The sequence below is a fragment of the Meles meles genome, chromosome 1 (genome assembly GCF_922984935.1).
Source record: "Meles meles chromosome 1, mMelMel3.1 paternal haplotype, whole genome shotgun sequence".
NCBI classification, from domain to species: domain Eukaryota; kingdom Metazoa; phylum Chordata; class Mammalia; order Carnivora; family Mustelidae; genus Meles; species Meles meles.
In genome coordinates, this window is record NC_060066.1 from 133,852,120 (window position 1) to 133,878,347 (window position 26,228).

The window sequence follows — 26,228 nt, forward strand, 5'->3', positions numbered from 1 at the left end:
GAAGCAGTCTACCAGGCCTAGAGATCCAAGGATCATCTGTTGGAGAATCATGGCTACATTTGAGAGCTTTGGGCTCTTGTTGATTTCTCTTCACAGTTTTTATGCCTAGAGGATATGTTACCTACCTCAATCCTAAAAAGTCAAAGGAGCTGCCAAAAGCAAAATGCCTAAATGTTTTATTATCTTCAATGGGAAGAAAGTTTATGAGAACTTTAATCCAAACTCTGATATTTTAAATCCAGCGTTTGTCACGTTTCTCCAGTATTAAAATGAGAACAGACAAAACCTAGGGTGAAGACTGCAAGAGAAAGAAATTTGAGAAGCTGCTTGGAGGTAGGTAGCCACTCTTGGAGCTACACGGGGGAAGGGCAACAGAAAGACTGCAGAACAAAACACCCTCCAGGTGTACCCCCTTTGGGGGGAGGGGCACTGCAAGGGTCGTAAACTCCAGTCTTAACCCCAGGGGAAGAGCAGACCCAAGATCCCTCACCATCACCTGACAACCTTCTATTGCCTTATATTGCCAAAAGTATTCTGACATAAACTGCGGTTTTTACTTTTATCAACTAAGAGCTTGCTTCAACAAACCAAATACTTAGGAGTTTCAAGAGCATGCTTGTTGTCCTTCCTGAAGCATATTAAGTAGTATAAATAAAGATGAAACTCAAATTGTATCCATGAGAATTCTGTGGCAATCCTGGGGAATTTTGCAATTTTTATATATCTTACCAGCTGGGTATTTCCACAATCTTTAGAGTGTTTTGTGGGTCTCCCCACAACCATTCAACTTGACGTCTTTTTCTGTACTTGCATAATCCCTCAACCAAAAGAGCATATTAGTATGGAAAACCTTGTGAAAGGCACTAAATTTTGTTGAGGTGCTAGAAGAGCACACATTACATGGGGTCTATTGATTGCAAAATTACTCTATGAGGTCTGCATAGTACGTCTGGCCCTAATGTTGTCCCAATTGCCTGCACTGACAAGTATTCCTCACTCAAGATCTTGGGAAGATCAAAGCTCTCGTGACCCTTGCTCTCATCATGGTATCTCCCCTCTAGCCCTTGTAGGTCCCATCTCTAGCTCCCACTCATTTAGGCTGTTTCTCTAAGGCTGAGACAAAGGAGTGTTTAATCAGAAATTGTATTAACTAATTGGTGAAGCCTATTATAAAAATCCCCCTAATTACTCCGTGGTGGCAAGAAAAAGGGCCTGTCAAGAGCGTATCAACATTACAACTGTGACAGCAAAAAGCAACATTTGGAAGACCTCCTCCCCTGGGCCTTTTCTTTGATTTCTGCCTTTAATACTGATAAGAAGTGACAGTAGTTGGATAAAACAATCAAAACTTGAGTTGAAGAGCTTATAAACCTTCTGACACTTCAATAAACCAAAAGCCGATATGAAACTAGCAAAACGGTTTTATTTTAACTCTGGCTAGCCACACACCACAGACATGACATCCATTTGCAGAGCTCCGAGCTATCTCCTTGATATAATATTTTACTAACTCTCATTTCACATCTTTTAAATAAGAAATAAATGCTAAATTCTACCAAGAGAAATAAAATCTTTTATAATCTTTTAGACAGTTGTTGTCATCCCTCAGGAGAGCTTTATGCCTGCTGCTAAATGTCTACAAATCAATATTTAATATTTTGAAACATGAAGTCTTAATTATCCATCTCCCCTTTAAGCGTGAAACCCTCACTGAGTGAAAATAAAACCATTTGTTGGCTGATGGATTGATTGCCACTTATTAGCACTTTTTTGATCTGCAGGTCAGATTACAAGGCTCCATTCCAAACACATACCATGCCTTATCATTTATGCCTGGATGTATGAGTGAGTAGAGCAGAATATGTTAACTAGGGGCTGTGTGAAGATCTTTTTCACTCTGCCTCATTGAACTAACACTGACGAATTAAAAAAGAGAAAAGAAATGATCTTCAGGTCTTAACTATTATTTATATCCCAGATAGACTTTTTACTCTTAGGTACGATGATAACGCACAGTCTCAGACGCTATGTACAAGTCAGAATGGTTGTGTATCTCACTCCTTACCAAAGAGAAGGAAACTGTATGATTTTGGTCAATTGTGCAATACCACAGAAGCTCTAATTACACAAAATGGAAAAAAAAAAAATCCATGGGCTTCCCTGGAACTTTAAGCTCTCCTCGCTTGGTCAGAAGTCTTTTTTTTTTTTTTTTTTTTTAAGATTTTTATTTATTTATTTGACAGAGATCACAAGTAGGCAGAGAGGCAGGCAGAGACAGAGAGAGAGAGGAGGAAGCAGGTTCCCTGCTGAGCAGAGAACCCGATGCGGGGCTCAATCCCACGACCCCGAGATCATAATCTGAGCCGAAGGCAGGGGATTTAATCCACTGAGCCACCCAGGTGCCCTGGTCAGAAGTCTTAATCACAGGAAGAGAGCTGAACTCAGAGCAGGGAGGTCTTGTGCTTCTAGGAGCAAAGAGATCACAACAAAATTGGTAATAACTTGTTTTTTTGTTTGTTTGTTTTTCCTGGATGTGTTTGTCCAGAACAAAGGAGGAGCTTCCTGAAATGGGATACATGGCGAAGTGGGAAAAAGGTGTGTCCATGTTCTGGAAACTGTGAATGTGACTTTATTTGGAAAAAGGAATTTGTAGATGTAATTATTTGAAGAACTCAAGATGAGATCATCCTAGATTATCTCGGTGGGCCCTAAATCCAATGACAAGTGTCTATTAAAAGACACACTGACAAGACACAAGGGAAAGGAGGAGAAGGCCATGTGAAGACAGATTGAAGCTATAGATCCACAAGGAAGGAATGCCTAGAGCCACCAGTGAAAGAGGTAAGAAAGAAGTCCCCTCAGAGCCTCCAGGGAGGATATCGCCCAGCTGACATCTTGACTTCTGTGGCCTCCAGAACCTGGATGCAATAAATTTTTATTGTTGTAAGCCCCTGAGTTTGTGGGTTTTTTTTATGGAAACTCTAGGAAGCTAATACACATGGCATGAATACAAGATGACTTAATGGGTTGCTGGTGAGTTAGGCAGGTACAGTGACAGATTGTATGGCTTTGTCCTAAATACAGCCAAAATGAGAATTTGGGGACTGTTTAAAGCTCTCTCTCAACTTCTTCCTTGTTTATCTTGCTCTGGGTATTGTTAACACTTTTTAGTCATTTCTCTAAGTACACTGCATGCCTCCAACTGCAGAATGGTGGGATTGTGTAGTTTCAGGTTTGCACAGCAGCTCTTGCCACTTACGTTAATCATCAGGTAATCAACTCTGAGCATGCATTCTCTGCCTGCATTCTATTTAAAGTAAAGAGATAATAATACCTCCTGGCAAGTTCGTTGCGAGATTAGAGACATACTTGCCAAGTGTTTAATATGGTACCTGGACTATTGTCAGAGCCCAATGAAGAGTGGCAATTACTACCTTGCCAGGTTTTGTGAAGGTTAAATAACAACACATAAGCCTCCTGACACCAAGGAAGCATTTCATAAATGTTACTATAGCTATTATCATTATACATTTTGCTCCCTGGAGTTTCCATCATCACAAATTGGCAATCACAGGCTAAAATCCTTTGGTAGCTGCCCTTGCCCTGGGGTCAAGATCCCAAACCTCTAATGTAATCCCCCAGCCTTGAACAGTGTGGTCTGCATAATAGCCCAGTGTATTGTTGTATGCTGCACCACATTCTTGTGTTTATCCTGATCCAGTCCCCCACACCCCCACTTGCTTCCATTTGGCTCCTGAGGGGAGTGCCCTTCCACCTTTTTGCCTTTGCACTCCTGAAACACTCTCATCCTGCTCCCAGCTAAATCTTATTCATCCTTCAACTCCCAGGTAAGATGCCACTTTCTTTCTTTCTTTTCTTTTTTTTTAAATATTTATTTGACAGAGAGAAATCACAACTAGGCAGAGAGGCAGGCAGAGAGAGAGGAGGAAGCAGGCTCCCTGTGGAGCAGAGAGCCCGACGTGGGGCTCGATCCTAGGACCCTGGGATCATGACCTGAGCCGAAGGCAGAGGCTTATAACCCACTGAGCCACCCAGGCGCCCCAAGATGCCACTTTCTTACAGAGGAATTCTCTGACCTCTGTCCATCCCCATCTTATAGGTCCTATATTTACTTTCATCATACTTACTCCTCTCCATAATTACTTATTCATTTGTGTGATTATCTGTTAAAGCTTGTCTTGCCCACTAGGCCATATGGCAGGGATAATACTTTGAAGACACTAAACTAATACATTTTCACCCTAGTTTCGTTGTTATTTGCAAATTATTCCATGGCTGTCAATCATGCCTGAGAAACTCAAATCATGGATTCTTTTTTTTTTTAAATTAATGTAGGTAGAGATATTTTTTCTTCCATCATGGGTCAATAGGAGACTTGGTGCATAGCAAGAAAAGGAGAATTAAAATAGGAAAGTTCATGCACAGGAAATAGGAAATCCAGTTTTTCTGTCCCAAAAAACTCTGCAAAGGGAAAAGAGAGAAAAGAGCCAAGAAATCCTATGTATAAGTCTTCAACGTTCTGCTTTGGGAGTTGTTTCAGTTGGCTAGGGCTGCCATAACAAATACCACAGTATGGGTAGCTTAAACAAAAGGAATTTATTTTCTCACTGCTCTAGAGGTCCAAGATCCAGGTGTTAACAGCTTTAGTCTCTTCTGAGACCTTTCTCTCTCCTTGCCAATGACTGCCTTCTCTCTGTCTCCTCACATGGCCCTTCCTTTGTGTGCATACTCTTGGTGTCTTTCAACCCTAAACAGGAGTAGAATCTTCAAGATGTCAGGAATGATAGAAATATATTGGTTAAGTCTGAAAAATCCCAGTAATGCCAGGTGGGAGAGAAGGGAGCTGGTGGTATGTTTTCTCAGGCATCACTTGGGCAGGCTAGGGACAACAGTGTAACACTGGTCAAGGAGGCAGCTGGAATGATGGAGACAGTTCTTCTGGCTCCACAGACACCACAGATGACATGCAGGTGTCCTGTGCGCCCCAGTGAGCATGTGTGCATTTGTCACTGGGAACAGTGACCCATCATGGCCAAACCAGAATCAGAGAGAAATGGTTGACTTGAAGGACAGACTTCATCAGCCAGCCCCAAAATTCAAACAGCTCTGGTTGTGTCACATTAGCTGAGATTGCCTGTATCTAAAAGACACCATGTGAATTCTGACCCCCCCTTCATTTCCACAGCTTAAGGTCGCCTAAGCAAGTCCTCTGCAGCCAGATGACAGTGTGGAAAAGAGCAGGAAGGACAAAAAATCTGAAAGAACAACAAGCTGCAAAAAGATTGAGTTGTGTAAAACAATCTAATTTAACACTAATGAGGAAGTGAAAATTCTGAATTTAGTAAAGATTTAGCCCACAGAAACCTTAATGATTGGGATTGAGAACGATAAGATGGGATATTAATTGGCAAGTTTATATTTTCCTGTTATCCAGTGGGATGAGAATCATAAGGAAGATTAGATGTGCTACAAAAAAAAAAAAAAAAAAAAAAAAAGAAGCAGCTACTTTTTTCTGTACAGCAGAACAGTAATATAATAGCTGTATTAAATGTAGACATCAGGGGCGCCTGGGTGGCTCAGTGGTTTAAGCCGCTGCCTTCGGCTCAGGTCATGATCTCGGGGTCCTGGGATCGAGTCCCGCATCGGGCTCTCTGCTCGGCAGGGAGCCTGCTTCCCTCTCACTCTCTCTGCCTGCCTCTTTGCCTACTTGTATCTCTCTCTGTCAAATAAATAAATTAAAAAAAAAAAAATCTTTAAATGTAGACATCATTCTAACTATAAACTCCAGGAGAAACAAGAAACTTGTTTCTTGGGTATACAATGCAAAGAGTTGATATTAATTTTTGGGGGGGGTGGGTGGGGAGGGGCAGACAGAGAGAGAATCCTCTGAACACGGAGCCTGATGCAGGGCTGGATCCCTGGAACCCTGAGATCACAACCTGAGCCAAAATTGAGAGCTGGACACAACCAACTGAGCCACCCACACACCCCAACAAATGTTTTTTAAATGAATGATGTTACCAAGCTTGCAGCAACTTCTATGCTATATTATTTTCTTCCCTACCTTTAAAACTCTACTTAAAACTTGCCTCCGCTATGGTGTTTTCCACAGTTATTCAGTTCTCATCATTCCAAATAATTCCACTAAACAGTTATCCAACAGTGGGGTAGGTGAATGAAACTTACCTCCAAATCCAAATTAATCCAACCACTAAATCTTATGCCATCTCCAATTTAGGATCCTATAATGGATAATGCATTAATTCCAACTCTGTCTAGTTCTCTTAGCCCATTTGCCTACCTCGTTTTATCTTCTATAATTCCAGATCAAGAAATAATTAGCCCCCATTGGGTGGTCCGTTTATTGCCTCTACCTTGGCTCAAACTATTTGTCATACCTGACTGTCTTGCTTCTCCCATCTATGCACTTGAATGTCCAGATCAAATCAGTCCTGATGCTTCCGTTCATATTAATCTCTTTTAAAACTCTCTTTTACAATATCTGTATTGCATATCACATAATTTACAGTTCTTTACATGCCAGTATCTAGCAAGTTAACATTTAGTCTTGTCTATATGTGATATGGATATAATATTAATTCAGGAGGACTGCTAATATAGTTCTACAGATAGATAAAAACAGACATATACACACACACATACACACATGTGTGTGTGCACCTTATCCAGGTACCCACATGTACTCTCCTTAGAAGCAGTCCATATCTTTAAAACTCATTAATTTTGTACTCCATAGTTTATAACAAAGATAGACAGTATGCTCTCAACATATCCTTTTTGATTGATCCTAGATCAGACCTGACTTTATTGTCTAAGCAACAAACCAACAGAAATGAAAAAAAAAATTGAATTGTGTTTGCTTGATTTTGAAATCACTTTTCCATCTTTAGTATTTTATGAGTTATTTTCATTTAGCAAGTAGGAGAATTTTCCAGCGCCAGCCCATCTGCTCCTTCTCTTGATTTTGAAGTGGTCGGCAGGCTAAATTGGTAACATCTTTCATCCTGTGGCAACGCCCCATGTTGTCACAGGCATGCAATTCTGATTTCATTGCCCTATTGAGCCAAAGGCAAAGAGAGGCAACAAGAGATAAATCCCTTCAAAAACTCAATAAGTTTAATAATAGCTAACAGACACAGAATACTACCCGCCATAGAAATGCTTAATTGCTCTTTGTCATTAAGTTGGCTCTAATGATAAAGGCTCTTTGTGAAGGTTCCTTCCCCTTTGGTATTAGACTCTGAAAGATTGGACTGGAAGGGGCTTTGAATTCACCACTTCCCCTGACACACGCGGGCGTGCCTGCGCACGCACACACACAGACACACACACACACACACACACAAACACTATCAGCTACCACTGTGCTGAAAATAATATAAACAGGGAAGAAGCCAGTCTACTTAGCAAGTTCTCAAGGGAAGACATTTTCACAGTCATTTTGGATAATATGCCACAGTATTTCAAAAATCTTTATCTGAGCCAGTTCTTCCCTATGTCTTCCAATTCACTCTTGTTTTACTTTAAATGCAGTTTGTCTTAGACTGCCCTCTATGGAGAGCAAAAACAAATTAATTTTAGGTGTAGACCTAAAAGTAATAGAAGAGGAACCCATTGCTTCTCTCAGGGATGTTAAATATATCCTTACATTTCATTTACAATATTCAAGGGAGAAATCCAAGTGAATTTATAGAAAGGATTCACTTACGCTGTGGTCATTACAGTAGATTTTTTTTAAAAGCTCTTTTTCCCACAAAAGAAATCCACTAACTGAACATAAGGATAGCAAATGATTTCCACCAAGTTGAAATGTGGGAAAAACAAAATTAGAGAAATTTAAAGTAGAATACACTGGTGTGAACATAAAATGCAAAAGCCACATTTATGTTTAGCTACGAATCCACTTCCACTAACTTTCTCTTGCTTTATTATTTTTTTCTGGAAACTCAAAAGTCATATCTACAATAACAGCATGCTTATGAATTATGAGAAAACTGAGACAAGTGAGTATGTGGGACAAAGGCCAGCCCTCGGCAAGGCTACAACACTACAAAACTGTTGTTTCTGGTGTCCCTCTTTTTTCTCTCTCTGCTACTCCAGTCTTCTACTCAATATTCCCTTTACTACTTTTGAGAAATAAAAGAGACTGAGAGCTTAAAGCTCACACAAAGTGCCTGGCTTTGATATCACTCAATTAATACTATTTTTTTCAAATTATTTCTCTGAATCTAAGAGCATCAAGCCTACTCTATGAGATGGATGCTACCCTTAGCCCACTTTTACTAGTGAGGAAAAGGTGACTTGGAGAGATTAACTGATTTGCCTAAATCATGGAGCTAGTCAATGCTTTAACCACAATACCACATTACCACTGGCAAAGAGGTGGTGAATATCCTATTCTTGTTTCCTTTTCCTTCTCCTTTACCTTCGGTAGCTTCAGTCCTGTGAGTAGTTGGCTTGCTTCAAAAACTCCATAATCACAATTCGTTTGTGGAAACTAAGGTACAGATGGAGATCAGCTCCACCCAGGAAGGAATATAGAGAAATTCCTCCCCCACACTGCTTCAGCCACAGTGCTGCTTAGCACCATAGTCCCAGAAACCCATCAAGAATCTTGATCTGATTCACTGAAACCCTTGAAATTCTGGGCCTTCTGACAGTCATGTCAATTCATGGAATTAAAGCATGTTAGAACCAGGAAGCAACTCAAAGGGCATATAACTGAATTTGCTCATTTTACGGATAAAAAAACCCAAGGCTCTTATTGCCTAAATGAACTTCCCACAGTCCCAGAGCCAATATGTGGCTGGGCGGGTCTTGAACTTAGGTCTTTGGATATGAATCAGAAGACGGACTCCTAATTTATCACATCAGTAGTAGCCCTTGCCTTGACTTGTCATTACTTCCATCACTGCTCCTTGACATCAAAATGATCATAGCTTCTAACTGCAAAATTCCTTCCACTTCTATCTGGGCTAAATCGGATCAAGCCAAATATCATAACATCATGATATATTTCTAAAGTTCTAATTCATTGTGGACACATTTATGTTTCTGCAGTACTTGGCCATTATATTTTTAACATTTTAAAAGACTTATTAGTATAACCCTTAAAGATGGACTCCATGTCTACTTTTTCTTTATATGTTTTATTACTTTTCCTTACCCCATAATATACCCCAGTTCTCACATAAACCCAGCATGCTACTCAAATGTACCCTGAATGACAAGATTCTCCTTTTAGGATTATGGGATGTGAGACTCCTTGCTTAGAACAGTACAATTTTTCATAATTAAAGAAGACGTTTGTTTCCATGGATGAGGACAAGACAGCTCATTGTTCCAAGCATCATTTACATTATTGCATCACAATTATCATCACCATCAATTAAATAAGTGATTGATTCTGATTTAATCAGCAGACAAAGTTTGGGTTCCACAATTAGTTTTAAGGCCATTATCCTGCCCAATGTGCATTACAGCTTTGTTCAAGTCCTGTTGCACAGGTAGTTCACAAATGGACACAAACTCGCTTCAATGTCAAAGTTTTGATTGAGTTTCAGATATGGGCAGTGGGTTGGGATAATGACAGTGATTCTGTATACAGCAGTAAAGCCATGTCATAGCTAATTATTTTATTATAGGACAAATAAATCATTAACAATTATCAGTACATGCTTATTAAAAACAAAATACTTCTCTTCACTAGAGTTTATTTTATTTTTTTTAATATGGCTATCTTCTGGACAATGCTGTTTTGTATTTATAGGAAGCTCCGATTACCTTCCCTCCAAATTCTCCCACTGACACCAAAGTGATCTTCCTACAAAAAATACAAGCATATAACTCTCATGTTTCAAAAGCTTCAGACTTTCTCTGTAACCTTCAGAGTATAATCTGATCCTTCTGGAAAATCACACCAAGCCCTTCCCCATAAGAGCCTGACTCTCCTTTCCATCTTCATCTTCTCTCTCTCTCTCATACCCAATCTTTTTTCTCTCCCTCCTCTCTGTCTTGTATATTCCTTTTTAGCCATGAAGACCTGGTTCAAAATTCACCTTTGCTAAGACCCCTGGGAAGTTAGTCACTCTTCCCTCTGTAAACACCCAATATTTTTATTGACACCTGACTTGACTATGTCCTCCTACCAGAGGAACTCCTGAAGGGCAGGGATCAGTATTCATTCTTATATGCTTCTTCTGACCTAGCACCTGCCAGGTATAAGATAGAATGCCAGAAAGTATTTATTTTTAAAAAATGGAATAAATAAGTAAATAGGAAAATAAATAAGAAATAAATGCCTCACTTTAAAGTTGTTGAAACTATAGTCTTCACGCAAGAGAGAAACATCTTCAACTATTACAGATTAGTTTATTTTGACTACATCATGAGCTTCAGAATTTTTCCCAGGCATTTGCATGGCATAATAAAGCAAGATTAAGTAGATTGTTGTCTGTGTGACCAGCCCTTCTTCAAGAGCAAGGTAAAGGTCATGCTTGTATGGGATGTGCTGCTGTAATAAATAATCCCGACACCAAACCTTCAAAAAAAATAAATGAAATTCTACCACCCAAAGCCTCAAACACAAAATCAGCTTAGCAGGAGGGTTGTAACATTTAGCAACCAAGAAACATATTTCAAATGTAGTCAAAACAAAGGGTAGACTCTCATTGCAGTAAGAAGAGAAATGAATAATGGTTGGTTAACATGGGCATGTTTAATGCCTGTTTTGTTTCAGTTCTCATTACAAAGGCTACTATTGTCAGAGACATAATATAATTCCTACCAGAGGACTTAAGAAATAGGATTTAAAATAGGGCAGGGACTTAGTCATCCAGATCAGATTTGCCAAAGTGTCCAAAAAATTAATCAGTTCAACCTGCACTACAAGAAGAATACAAGGACTAACTCATGAATTATGGAGCAGTTGGGCTGACTCTCAAACCTGAAAGTTTCTGGGGCAATTCATTAAGAAAAAGATCAATTTGTGAAATCCTGGAGGTTATTAAGTTGTTTAAAAGCAGCCCACAAAATTTGTCATGTCAAACCAATTCCACTTTCTTCTTCAGCCAGGAGGAGGTGAGAGGTGGCATTAAAGATGTGAAGGCACTCTGTTTTTAATAAGGTTTTTGATAAATCAACATATTGACCATTAACTAATATGTTGTTTGGTTAAATTTAGGGACAACCAAATGATGCAGGAACAAAATAAGAGAATCAATCCTTCACCCAATATTTATTGAGTTTCTGGAATGTGTAAGGCACCCTGCTATGCAATTGTAGGGGAGCCAAAGAAAATCAAACAGCTACTCTACATTCAAGATTACAGTGTAGCTCAAAAGGAAGTCTCCATTAACCTCTTTAACACTAGATAGAAAGCACTGATGATATTTAGGCATTATAGAATAAGGGTTAAAAACATGGAATCTAGAACCAGACTGTCTAGATTTGAATTCTGAATCTATTACCTACTAGGAGCGTGAACTTGAGAAAGTCATCTGATTGTTGTCTCAATTTCCTCATCTGTAAAACAGCGATGATTATAGGGTGATATACATCATAAGGTAATGGTTATTATTGAATGAGTTAGCACATGTAATATACTTAGAATAGTGTGTGAAGTTTAAAGAGAGACATTACTCTCCGTGTTGGGTATGTTTGAAAGGGAGGAAGATAAGAAAGATGAGGTGAGGAGGGGAATCAAAAAGATAAAGCATTTAAACAGACTCAAATAGGTAGGATTTGGCCGTATGGAGATTGAGGTAGAAAAGGCTATGGTTCATAGCACCTGGATGACTCAGTTGGTTAAGTACCCAAATCTTGGTTTCAGCTCTCATGATCTCAGGGTCATGAGATTGAGCCCCATGTTGGTCTCCTCCCTCAGTTGGGAGTTTGCTTGAGATTTTCTTTCTCCCTCTCCTTCAGCCCCTCCCTACAACTGCTTTCTCCCCTGCCTCCACCAATAAATAAATAAATCTTAAAAAAAAAAAAAAAGAAAAGAAAAAGAAAAGAAAGGTTATGGTTCATATGGGAAATACTGTGTTAGTTCAGTAATAACTGCTACACTAACCATGTGGGGAATAGATTTCTGTCATATAGGAAATAGCCCAATTTTATTGTAGCATGATGTGCGTAAAAAGCAGAAATCAGAGAAAAGATTGGGACTCATTTATATTGACATTATTATAAGGACCAGGAAATCAGTGAAAATTACAAAGAGAGAGTAGAGAGAAGAGAAGAGGTGAATTGAAAAGCTCAGGGAAAAAAAAATAAGTATCAAGAAAAACATACACATATGAGGCAGAAAGATGGAAATTAGAATAGGAAGGATTATTTCTACTTTAATTTAATACTTACTCATTTTCCTTTGTTTATAAATATGTCTGGCTTCCCTCAAAAATAGCAGATATCCATTCAAACTAGCATAAGCCAGGAAAGGAAATGGGTTTTAAGAAAACAATTGTATTCCAATGAACTCAAAGACAAGAAGCCTATGACAGGCTACATGAGAAGGTAGATAGCTATTAGGAGCTAGGGTGTTTAAATACTACCTCAGTGATACTCTCCCTTTCTTGCTCGGGGTTACATGGCTGTCTCTAGAGAAGTAGAATGTGGGCTTGGCAGATACCTCTAAGCATTCTTTAATGTCTTTTGCTCTGCTGCTCCCTACCCATATGGACCAGTGCCTCATACAAAACTGGACATCCAGTAGGAGTCAATGAATTGCCACTGGATGGGATTGCTGTGAGATTTCATCCTTACTTATTCAGACCACCCTGCTATACCTAGAAATGAAGAAACTGGCACAAATTGTTTACTCAGTAAATGCTGAGAGCCTTGCAAGGTATGTGGGAAACCCAGTTTATCCTAATTCTTCACATATTATTTGTAAAAGAGATCCCTTCCTTTCTTCAATGTAAGAAATGCATACATTTCAAGCAGTGGTTCAGTTGATTTTAAGAGAAAACAATGTTATAAATCAGAGACAGCCTAGTTTGTTTGATTATTGTGTCCCAATGTCAGACGTGCACTTTAAACTACCTTTTTCTATTCTGTTCCTCAAATATATAATGTTTCAAATATTTAATGTTCACTTTATTTTACAGATTAGAGGCTTTGAAGAAATCTTTTCTCCACTCCTGTCACAGATTCTATGTTCCGATCTCAGAAAAAGCACCCTTCTCCCACTAGCAGGTCGCCTCCACACCACAGCAACATATCTTCACCCCCACCTGAGGAACTCGCTGAGGGAATACCAAGTGGTGGCTTCCATGACAATCAGACAGCAGCAGTCACTGTCTCCACACCTAGCTCCTGCCCAAGCTCGGCGTGAGCTGAATCCCTTCCCACCAGCCTACCTCATCTATGCTGCATAACCACAAGCCCCTAATACTTAAATACACCTGATTTCCTTACAGGTAGAGAATCACTCTGTATCACTGAGCCACCAAAGAAACATGAATGGCAAATTATCACAAAATCCACAAGGTTCCACCATGCTCATTCTTGAAAATATTTAAGGTGCGTTATGTACCTGAGTCTCCATTCCTATGCACCTTGCCCCTCAAGCTATTTCACCTGAACTACCTCCAAATCCAAACTAAGCTAAAAGCCCACAGAAAGTTGTACCATTCCTTGACTCCTTTCTCTCCAACTTCAAATCCCAAGGGAGAGGTATATGCTGATGTGAGATATTACTTCATTGAATTGAAAACTGATGTGGAATTTTTCTGAGCTTTGTCCTGCCCTTTGCAATAATCAGACTTTCTGTTGACAGTTCCTCCTTCAACAATACTCTGCAGCTAGTGAGACTCCTTATTCTATGTACTTTGCTGTCTAGAGCCCTATTAACCTCAGATTTATTAGCTTTTTTTGTCAACCACTTACACTGCCAGCCTCCCAAGAGGAGAACACATCACAAAGCAAAGAAACTCTAAGAGACACATACATAGAAAAAATATCTCAAATAGCAAACATTTACTGAAAGCAGAAAGTCGGATGATAGCACTTGACTAACCCTTCTCCCCCACAAGCACATTCTATAGATACACTCATGGAAGTTGTGCAAATAAATCTCATTATGCTGCCGAAGTGCAGAATTATTGTCTCTCTGAGAGTACTGAGATGAAGCCGAGAATCTTCACAAATTTACTGGGCTGGCTCCAGACACACACTAGATTATATTCATCAAAATGAATGGATTTTAAAGCGAGTCCAAAATAGATTCTTTCAAAAATCTAAGACTTTGCCTCAGAGGGGATTCTTATTTTTCTTCAGTCCTTTCTCCAGCTTCCAGGGAGAAGAATAGAAGAGAATAGTTATTAAAACAAAGACAAAAAGGTAATTTGACTTAGGTTACTGAGCCAGAGAGCTGCCAGATGTCAGCAGAGCCAGCAGAGGTTACTGGCAGCTTGGGACCAGAAATAGAAATTAGAGCAAATATATCTATAGAAAATGTCTGAAAAGTCCATTCAGCTCCACATACAGAGTGTTTTTGAGATCCCTAGACGGACCCTCTCCTGGCTGACCAGGCTAGACAGCTGTCTCTTTCGTTAGTTCCACAGACACTTTCCTCATGATTTTTCTTCATAAGTGTCATGCTTCCAAATTATTCCACTCTAATACATCAACCTGATATATGTGGCTCAGTTTAACCATAAGACCAACTAGGAGGGACATAAACGAGCCCAACTTCCTACTAGATCCATTTTTTACCTTGGTCATATATAAGGGTTTCCCAAACACACACACACACACACACACACACACACACACACACAGAGTGAAATACTCAGAGCTAATGCTCCTTGAGTGTGTACCATGTGTCAGGCACTGTTTGATCTCATTTAACTTATCCTTCTAAGTTTTATCTTACTTAACCTTCAACAATCCCACGTGATAGGAAGTATTATTGCCCTTATTTTACAGATGAATTAACTAAGACAAAGAGAGCATAAGGATGTTGTCCAGGGTGACACAGTAAGAGACTGAGGCAGGTTTAGGAAAACAAGCGGTCTACCTTCAGAGCTCCGGCTCTGGTTGCCTTCCTAAGATACAATGAAAATTGTGCTAGATATTGCAATCTGTGCATTAGGAAGTAAATTTTCAAAGTTATCTTCTTTCCATGTGTTTGTAGAAAGACAAAATACATAGTTATTCAACCACGAGTTACTTATTTATATAGTTGTTCTTTATCCTTTAGATTTGCTCTGTTCAGTATGAAAGCTATCAGCCTCGTGTGGCTATTGAGCACTTGACATGTAGCTAATCCAAACGGAGATGTGCTGTAAGTGCAAAACACATACTGGATTTCAAAGACTGAGTGTCAAAGACAAAACTAGAAATACCTTACAACTTCTATATCGATTATATGTTAAAATGATAATATTTGGATATGTCGAGTTAAATAAAATTCAATATTAAAGTTAATTATATGCATTTCTGTTTACACTTAAAATGTGGCTACTAGGAACAATTTTCACATTGTATTTCTAAAGGAGAGAATAAGGATAAAAAAGAAGGATACAAAAATATCTCTGTCTCACACTCAACACATAACCTTGAAATAATGTGAGCTTGGTTTATCATTTTTGTGTTCACATTATTAGTAATTTTGCCCCTCAAAAACATTTTATTTCCTAATAAGAATTTGAAATCAAGTTACAAATTGTCTTTATTTGCAGATAATATTTATTTACATAGAAAACAGAGCTAATAGATAAATTTAGCAAGTTCTTAAGATACAGAGTCATTTATAAAATTCAATTAAATTTTCACATATCAACAGCACATAATTAAAAATGAAAGTTAAAATGAGCTTTCTAATCACAAAGTTGATTCTTAAATATATGTGGAAACAGCTTAGGATAGCTAAACCTATCTTGAAAAAAGTAGAAAAAATTTGGACTCATGCTGTTTGCTTTCAAAATTTACTAAAATAAAATGGTATTGTATAAAGATTGAAAAAATAGACCAGTAGAACAGAATAGAGAATCCAGAAAGAGACCAGAAACATATAGTTAACTGATTTTTGACAAATGCCCCAAGGCAATTCAATTGAAGAATAGTCTTTTCCAAAAAAAAAGATACAGTCGTTACTGGATAAATACAGGAAAAATAAATAAAACTGAACATATATTTCACAGAAAAATTAACTTAAAATAGGTCATAGATCTAAAAGCCAAAACTAAAACTTTAAAGCTTCTGGAAGAAAACACAATATGTCTTTGTGAGTCTTGGGGAGGTAAAGCCTTTGTAATGATGAGCCGAAAAGCACTGATCATAAAAGAAAAAAAATTGACTTCATCAAAATTTTAAAGTTCTGTTCATCAAAAGACATGGTTTAAAATAAAAATGCAAGCTACAGTCTGGTAGAAAATATTCACAATATGTGTATCTGACAACAGACCCGTATAGACAGGGATCACACCCGATTATTTCCAGGAGCTTTATTCATAAGAACCTAAAATTAGAAACAACCCAAATGTCCATCAACATTTGAATGGATAGACAAACTGTGGCATAGTCAAACAATGAAACCAAAGTAGGCAATAAAAAGGAATGTACTTTGGTATAGCAACATGAGTAAATCTCAAAAACTTTATGCTGAGTGAAAGAAAACACAAGAATGCATACTCTATAATTCCATTTACATAAAATCTAAGAACAAGAAAAAACAGTCTGGAGAAATCAGAACAGTGATTCCTTATGTGAGGTATGGATTCACTAGGAAAGAGCCTAAGAGAACTCTCTGGGTGATGGAAATGTTCTATACTTTGTAGTTGTAATTACATTGATATATTTATCAAAGCTCGTTAAATTGTTCACTTCCTAACTGTACATTACATGGTATATACATTTTACTTCAATAAAAAATCCAGTTATGTTCCTCAATATTATGCATAATTTTCATTAAATATTTAATTTATAATGTAATTAAAGTCATCATAGAATTAGTGCCCTACAAAGGCAAGAATTTTTGTTTGTTTTGTTTACGGCTAAATCCCCAAGTCTGACCCTTCGTAGGCATTCAATAAATATTTATAAATGAATGAGTCATGGAACACATTGCTAGTGCTAGCTAAGAATCTTAATCCCAGTTATATACATTATCATGTTTCTAGTTATGTAAGGATATATTTTTTACAATTCAGCTCAGTAGAGCCTCTTGGAACTATGGTGTGCCTAACAGACAGAATATAGGAACTGGTGAGTAAAGCATTCATTCATTGGTTATTTGATTATAAATTAATTTTACTAGCCCAGTAACTAATATCTAAAATTGTCATGCCAAGTTCCCCAAGCACTTTTTCATTCATGCAGCCGTTCCACATGTACCTAGGAGATTTTAATATTAAGCATGATAAAAAACTATACAAAGCAAATCTACCCAGATTAAAAATTAAACTTTTTAAAGAGATTTATGACCAATTTCGAAGGATTTGGGATATGGTTACATACATGGTTTACATAAGTATTCCCCTGCAAAGCATTAGGTTAGAATTATGGTTTTTTAGTGAGTTACCACTTCCTCCTCTGAGATGTAATCAGAATTAGCCAAACATTATTAAGAATTATATAGGCATACTATGTTTGGAAGGTCAAGATCTTGGATTATTTTACCCTCCTAGCTTTAATGTGAAAGTTCAGTTTCTTCCTATGTTTTAGCATATGTTAAAAAAACTGACCTGAGCCTATTTATAGGCTATTATAAGAGGTTTTTAAAGAAATGTGTTACTACCACCTCCAAAAACCTTCTTTTATGAAAGTGCAATAAAAAGGTGAGCTGAAAGTAGTAGAATCTAAAAGTAGATTCACAAGTACTTACTGTCATTGAAAAACATTATTTCCCTGTGAATTACTATTTAACTCCATGAATTGAATACATGCACTTAGACTCTCATCTCACAATAGATGTCTTTCATGAGATTATTTGCCTAAGGGAGGCCAGTTACATCTTGTTTCACATCTATGTTGGAATTCTGATTATCTTGATTATAATTATCTTAGGAAAATTTTTCAGAAAAAGTATTTTAAAAGAAATACCATATGAGAGTAGGTTGTGTTGGCTGGATGATTCTGCATGTATACATTCTGAGATTTTGTATATGGTTAGTCCTGAGAGAAGAGAAAGCAAGAGAGAGAATGCAAGAGCCCATAGGGAAGGAAGAAAGAAGGAAGAAGTCTCTCCCCTGAAGAAAAAATAAAAAGTATCTAACCCAATGCAAGTAATTTGTATGTTTTTCTATTTCTTAAGCACCTTACATGGTCTTCTTTCACTCCAACCTATCATTTATAAAAGAAACTAGTTTGAACAGGTTTGAAAAATAATGGCTATGAATATTCTATCTTATGGAGATCTATTTTTGCATAGAAAAAACCCCAACAACAACAACAACACAAAATAATCCATGTAATTTGACCTCCATAGTTCCATGATGGAGGCTATTTCTGGTTGGGTGATTGTGCCTCAGTGGTTGCTAGGTAATGAGCTTTCAGAATAAATGCATTTCCTACCTCCAAATCAATAATCCTACAATGTTAATTTAGAACATGATCTCCATGGTCACCAACAATTACCATGAGAATTTGCTTTTCATGAAACAACATTTGCACAAAACTTGTCCCTGCCAATGTAGTCTTGAGTACTTGCTATATTTGACATTGGCAGCTCTACTACCACGGTTTGCTCTTTGCTGTTGGATCTATTGATTGAAATGCCATTCATTTTGTGCAGATAAAAGAACTATGGCTTAGCTGGCTTCTGTTTATTAAGATGTGGCCAAGTAGAAATTTCATTTAACTTTAAGAAGGCCTGATATAATTTTCCTTCCATCTTTGCTTCTCACAGAAAGTATCTGAAATTCAGGAAGAAATGATAACCCATCCACCTGCAGTTTGGGGGGAAAAAAAGGCTTCATCTTCAAGTAAGTCCTCTACTACTAGCCTTTATTTACACCACAAAATACTATCACTCTGAAAATAAATAATGTTATAGAAGTATTAAAAAAAAAAAATCAACCCTGAGTGAAGATCATAGCACCTGAATGGGGGGTGGGGGCGGAGGGAGAGAGAGAGAGAATGGGTCTACATAGATCAATTCTTACCAGTTGTTTGAAAGGTTTTTTTTATTTAAACAGAATGATTTTACAAAAGAAAAGGTGAGAGAAGGAGAGAATTATTTGAGGTTAGTGCAGATATATTAAAATGGGTATCTGTATTACTGCAAACTAGGTAGCTTAAAATAACAGAAATTTATTGTCCTAAAGTTCAGGAGGCTAGAAATCTGAAATCAAGGTGTGGGCAAAGTCATGCTCCCTCAGAAGTCTCTAGGAGATTATCCTTCCTTGCTTCTTCCTAGTTTCTGGTGGTTGTGAGCAATCCTTGGCATTCCTTGGTTTGTGGCAGCATAATTTCAACTGGTGCCTCTGTTTTCATATGGCTGCCTTCCCTCTGTGTGTGTCTGTGTTCAAATATCGCTCCCACCCTTTTATAAGGACACTGGATTAGGGTCTACCCTTAAGGCAGTGTGATCTACTCTTGCCTTAATTACATTTACAAAGACCCTATTTCCAAATAAGGTCGTACTCTGAAGTTTGGTAAACCACACTCTGAAGAACTCTACTCAACCCAGTACTGTTGACTAGGTTAGAACACTCGATTATGGGCAACAGAAGGTCAAAGACCATCCCTGACTAATTTCTATATCCTCACCATCTAGCAAAGTCAAGTATCGTGTAGATACTTAGTAGAGGTTTGTTTGATAGGGTAGGTACATGAATAAATAACAATATATAATGACTCAGTGATGAAAAACCAATAAATTGCAAATGAAAAATGAAAGTAAGTGGCACTTTTGCATTGCATTCTAGTTTCTGCTGTTTCTCTTGTCTTTCTGTTTGGGGACAATGCAGTTAGAATTCAAAATTCACTTTGTAACCTGGATCAGAATGCACTCTCAGGGCCATCAGCTTCTATTTGGACCTTGACCTCCACACCACGAGCTCTGAAATAAAACAACATTAAAGCACCAATGAAGATTTTCCTAGTTTAACTGAACCAACCTGATCTTTGAAATATGTAAAAATAAAATAGAGCTTCTTATAAAACAGCATTTCCAATTAAGAAAAACGACAGAACGGTAAGCTGTCTTCATTTTATGTCAGGCTCTTTTGATTCTTTATATACTGTTTTTCCAGAAGTCTAGAAAAATGTGTCAGAAAGCCTTTCTCAGAATTTTCTTGCTTTACCAGAGTTATGACAGATTATAAGGTTAGCTCTGCCACTTAAGAGAGAGAAAGACATCTCCCTTGTCTTTATTAAATGGATGGGGTTACTAGAGTTAGCATCTTGCATTATGAGGACACCACTGTGCTCTCATTTACAAAAGTGTTTAAATTTAGCATCCTATTAATGAGTCAAAGAACTACAAAGAGAAAATATTGAGAATCTTTGTGATGCTTACCATTTACTCTGGTAAAACTATCTGGAAATGAATCACAGCTTTAAAAGACAACCAGAGAACCGTAACAAAGATTTACAACCATCCTATACCCTTAAACCTTTCCTTGTTTCTATTTTTCTCTTAGTCCAGAGCAATTAATTGGCACACTTACCCTGATGTTAATGAATAACCTCTTTTGGTAGTAAACATCTGAAATTACAACTGCTTATTTATAAAGGTCCCCAATCATGCACCAGTTGATAACAACATGTTGTCATTTGTGGAATAGCAACTGGACCCATTCTCCAAAAACATTTCCTCACCAGCATTATTACTAAAGTCTAAAACTCCACTACTAAATCTTCATGTGTTGAGTAAGGCTTTCTCCTACTGTTGAACATATGCATATCCCCGGAAGGTGGAATATATATATATGGAATATATACATATGTATATATTCCATATATATGTACATATATATATATACATATATATTCCATATATATAATATACATAATATTATATGGTATTATGTGATATATGTATGATATATATCATATATGATATATATAAATTTCTAAGAGGGTTCATTTTAATGTTCCCATCACAAAAAAAGAAATGGTAATTATATGACATGATGCAGGTATTAGCTATGGTGGTGATCATTTTGCAATATATAAATATGTCAAATCAACACACTATATACCTTAGACTGACTCAATGTTACATGTCAATTGTATCTCAATAAATTTGGAAGAAATAAAATAACTTTTTGTTCTTCTTCCAATATTCCAAGGATACATCCACCTCAGGATCTTTGGACTTACTACTCCTTCTGTCTAAAACACTATTACCTATATATTCATATGGTTCTGTCTCTTACATCCTTCAGGTCTCTGTTCACATGGCACCTTTTCAGAGAGCAGTTTGTGGCCACCCCATAAAAAATAGCAACTGCAGCCCTTCTCTTTTCAGACCTGCCAGGACTTCTCACTGCGAGGTAGTATACACGTACAGGTTAATTTATCCATCATCTATATCTTCTTCTAGAAATTGATGTCTGAGCTCCCTAAACAGAGATTCTTAATTGTGTTAATTATTGTTGTATGCCTAGTTCTTAAAGTGAGGCATCCAATATGTATTTTCAATGAATAAATGCCTATTTATTTTTACCAACTTCACCCTTACTTCTCCTAACAACATCTTCCTTCTCATTTTCCTCTTATTGTTGAGACAAACCTTCTCAAGCACTGCCATCTGCAAATGATACTCAGAATCCTCCGCAGTTGGAGTTCCTTGAAAACTCAACTCAACGTAATAGAAAGCTGTGGAAAATTTTAATGAACTTATTTTAGGTTAAAATTATAATTTTTACTAGTCCTACACAGTATGATTTATTTTGGGAAAAACATTTGTGAAACAAGGGAAGATTGGGAAAAAAAAAAAAAAGGGAAACAAAAGTAGGGCAGCAAGAGTGTAAATTAACTGCCAGGACTTAGTTACCTCATAGGTGGTCTATGAGGACCAGATGTGTGTGAAACACTTTGTAGAGTGCACAGTACTATGCACAATTGTTTTATTAAAATCTTATTTTCGGGGCGCCTGGGTGGCTCAGTGTGTTAAAGCCTCTGCCTTCAGCTCAGGTCATGATCCCAGGGCTCTGGGATCGAGCCCTGCATTGGGCTCTCTGCTCAGCAGGGAGCCTGCTTCCCTTCCTCTCTCTCTGCCTGCCTCTCTGCCTACTTGTGATCTCTGTCTGTCAAATAAATAAAATCTTTAAAAAAAAAAAATCTTATTTTCTGGCTTCCTCATGGTAACCAACTTATTTTTGTTTATACATTTATTTTTTGAAAGTATTTCTGTAACAGTCCAGTAACACTTTCTACCTAAGTAAATGTAGTACTGCATTCTAAACCTCACTGAATCTCCCCTTCTGTGAACAGGGAACGAATTGGGTGGCAGTCAGAGTAATATTCCCCAAAGATGTCCACACTTAATCCCTGCAAGCAGTGAATATGTTAAGTTAGAGTGAAGAGAAATTAAGGTTGCTGATGGAATTAATATTGCTAATCAGCAGAACTTTCAAGCAAGGGGAATCTTCTGGGTTAGCCAGGTGTGCTCAATATAATCACAAGCATTCTTAAACGGGGAAGCTGGAGAAATCCAGTAGAGAGAGCAGTGCTGGAGACTTTGAAAATGGAAGGGAACCAGGAACCAACAAACGTGGCCGGATTCTCAAAGCTGAAAAGGGCAGAGGAGTGGATTCTCCCGTAGAGCCTCCTAAAGGAACACAATCCTGCTAACAACTTAATTTCAACTCAGTGATACTCAACGTTGGACTTCTGACCTTTAGAACGGTAAGATAAAAATTTGTGTTGTTTTAAGTCACTGAGATTGTGGTGTTTGTTACTGGAGCAAAAGAAAATTAGCAAAAGTGGCTTTGTGGCCACAAGCATGGGTTCCAGCGTCAAATAGATCCAAGTCTCAATTCCCAACCCACCAATTTCTCCAAGCCTTGGTTCCTCATCTTCAAATGAGGATAACAATAGTGTATTCTCCATAGGAACAGTGTGAGGATGGAATATGCCAGTTTGTATAAAGACTTAAAACAGGGCCTGCAACACAGTCCATTCTCAATAATAAGCTATTAGCTGTTAATGGATAATTTTTCTGGAATTTTTAGATATGAACTTATTTTAAGAAGTCAAAGGACTAGTAAATAAGCTGTGCATGTTTTGGGATAAAGATAGAATTTGGAGTCAGAAGAACTGAAATAAACTTCATACTCTCCTAGCAGTGTGATCTTGGGCAAATCACTTAACTTCCTTTATCTGAAAACTAAGATAATTAGTGGCCCAAACTATACCAAATTAGATACTTAATCAATATGAAAACACTTTAGAAATCAAATTCATGCTGCTGGAATTATTTTACATCTCATAAATCCTTCCCATCCACTTCTTTTGTTGATATTTATTTTTCTAAATGTGAAATAATAAAGAAAGCTTCTCTAGTTATAACCAGAGAAATTTAGTTAGTTGAATTTTAGTTATGATAAATTTTATAGTGGGTAACAAGGTAGCTGAGAAAGAGAACAACAATATTATCTAAACAGGATTTAAAAAAATGAAATGTGGATCATAACCATGTTTTAGAAAGGAATCAGCAGTTTTTCTAAAACTGTCATAAAGAACTTGACATTTTTCTCTATACTAAATCTTCTTGAAAAATTCTTATCAAGCTCTGTTCACATTCATCCTAATTCCTTTAAATATGCTGCGTCTAAAGACTAGATTGCAACTGGTTAGATGCAGAATAAGAACCCTAAAGTCACAAACTCACTGTGATCCAATAAGCCTATTCCCTCATTTTCTTTCATTCTCCCTAAATTATTTTTTAATTAAAATATAATTAACATATTAGTAATTAGTTTCAGGTGTACACATATTGATTTGACAATTTTATATGTTAATCAATGCTCACCACAGTAAGTGTAGTCTATCATCATATAACATTATTATGTTATGGATTAGTTTATATCTAGTAATGCCCTAGTTTACATCTCCATAATGTATTTATTTTATAACTGAAAGTTTGTACTTCTTAGTCCCCTTTATCTATTTCACCCATTCCCCTACTCTCCTCCCCTCTGGCAACCACTAATTTGTTCTCCATATTTAAGAATCTTTTTGGGTCCTTTTTGTTCATTTGTTTTGTTCAAGTGAAATCATATGGTATTTGTCTTTCTCTGACTGCTTTCACTTAGCATAACACCCTCCAGGTCCATCCATGTTGTCTCAAATGGCAAGATCTTATTTATTTTTATGGTTGACTAATGTGTGTGTGTGTGTGTGTGTGTGTGTGTGTGTACCACATCTTCATTATCCATTTACACATTGATGGAGAATTAGGTTGCTTCCATACCCTAGCTATTGTGAATAATGCTACAATAAACATAGGGGTGCATATACATTTTCGAACTGGTGTTCTTGTTTTCTTCAGGTAAAATACCCAGTAGAATTATTGGACCATACAGTTTTTCTATTTTTAATTTTTTGAGAAACCTCCATAGTGTTTTCCACAGAGACTTCACCAATCTATATTCTCCCAACCGTGCACAAGAGCCCCCTCTTCCTGCCCCCTCTTTTTTTTTTTTTTTAAAGATTTTATTTATTTATTTGACAGAGAGAGATCACAAGTAGGCAGAGAGGCAGGCAGAGAGAGAGGAGGAAGCAGGCTCCCCACGGAGCAGAGAGCCCGATGCGGGGCTCGATCCCAGGACCCTGAGATCATGACCTGAGCCGAAGGCAGCGGCTTAATCCACTGAGCCACCCAGGCGCCCCATGCCCCCTCTTTTTAATACTAGCCATTCTGACTGGTTTGTAGTGCTATCTCCTTGTTTTGATTTGCATTTCCCTGATGATTAGCGATGTTGAGTATCTTTTCATGTTTCTGTTGGCCAACTGTACGTCTTCTTTGGAAAAATGTCTGCTCAGGACCTCTGACCATTTTTTAATTATTTGGGTTTTTTGTTTGGTGTTGTACAAGTTCTTTACATATTTGGATACTCATCTCTTATCAGATATATCACTTGCAAATATCTTCTCCAGTTCAGTAGGTAGGTTTTTCATTTTGTTGGTTTCCTTTACTGAAAAAAAGGCTTTTATTTTGGTGTAATCCCAATAGTTTAATTTTGCTCTTATTTCTCTTGCTTGAGGAAATATATTTAGAAAAATATTGCTTGAAGTTGATGTTCAAGGGATTATTTCCTGTGTTTCAGGAGTTTTATGTTTTTGGTTTTCATATTTAGGTCTTTGATCCATTTTGTAACTTGTTTGTATAAGGTATAAGAAAATGATGCAGTTTCTGTCCAGTTTTCCCAACAAAATTCATTGAAAAGATTCTTTTCTCCATTGTATTTTATGGCCTTCTTTGTCATGGATTAATAAACCGCACAGCTGTATGTTTATTTCTAGGCTCTCTATTGTATTCTGTTGATCTATGTGTCTGTTTTTTCTGCCAGTAGCATAACGTTTTGATTGCTATAGCTTTGTAATATATCATGAAATCTGTGATTATACCTTCAGCTTTGTTCTTTCTCAAGATTGCTTTGGCTATTCAGGATCTTTGTGGTTCCATGCAAATTTTAGAATTATTCTAGTTCTGTGAAAAATGCCACTGGTATTGAATTTGAAGATTGCTCTGAGTAGTATGGACATTTTAATGACATTCTTTCGATCCATGAGCAAAGCATATTTTTACATTTTTTTTGTGTGTCATCTTTAAGTTCTCTCATCAGTGCTCTATAGTTTTCAGAGTATAGGTCTTTCATCTCCTTGGTTAAAATTATTCCTAGGAATTTTATTCTCTTTAGTGCAATTGTAAATGGGATTGTTTCCTGAATTTCCCTCTCTGTTACTTTGCTATTAGTATATAGAAATGTGGCAGATTTCTGTATGTTGATTTTTGTTTATCTTATAACTTTACTGAACTCATTTAACAATTCTAATACTTTCTGGTGGAGTCTTTAGGGTTTTCTACATATGATATCAAGTCATCTGAAAATAATGAGAGTTTTACGTCTTCCTTACCAATTTGGATGTCTTTTCCTTGTCTGATGGCTGTTACTAAAACTTCCAGTACTGTGTTGACTAAAAGTGGTGAGAGTGGATATTCTTTCTTGTTTTTCTTCTAAGAGGAAGAGTTTTCAGTTTTTCAACCATTGAGTACGATGATACCTACG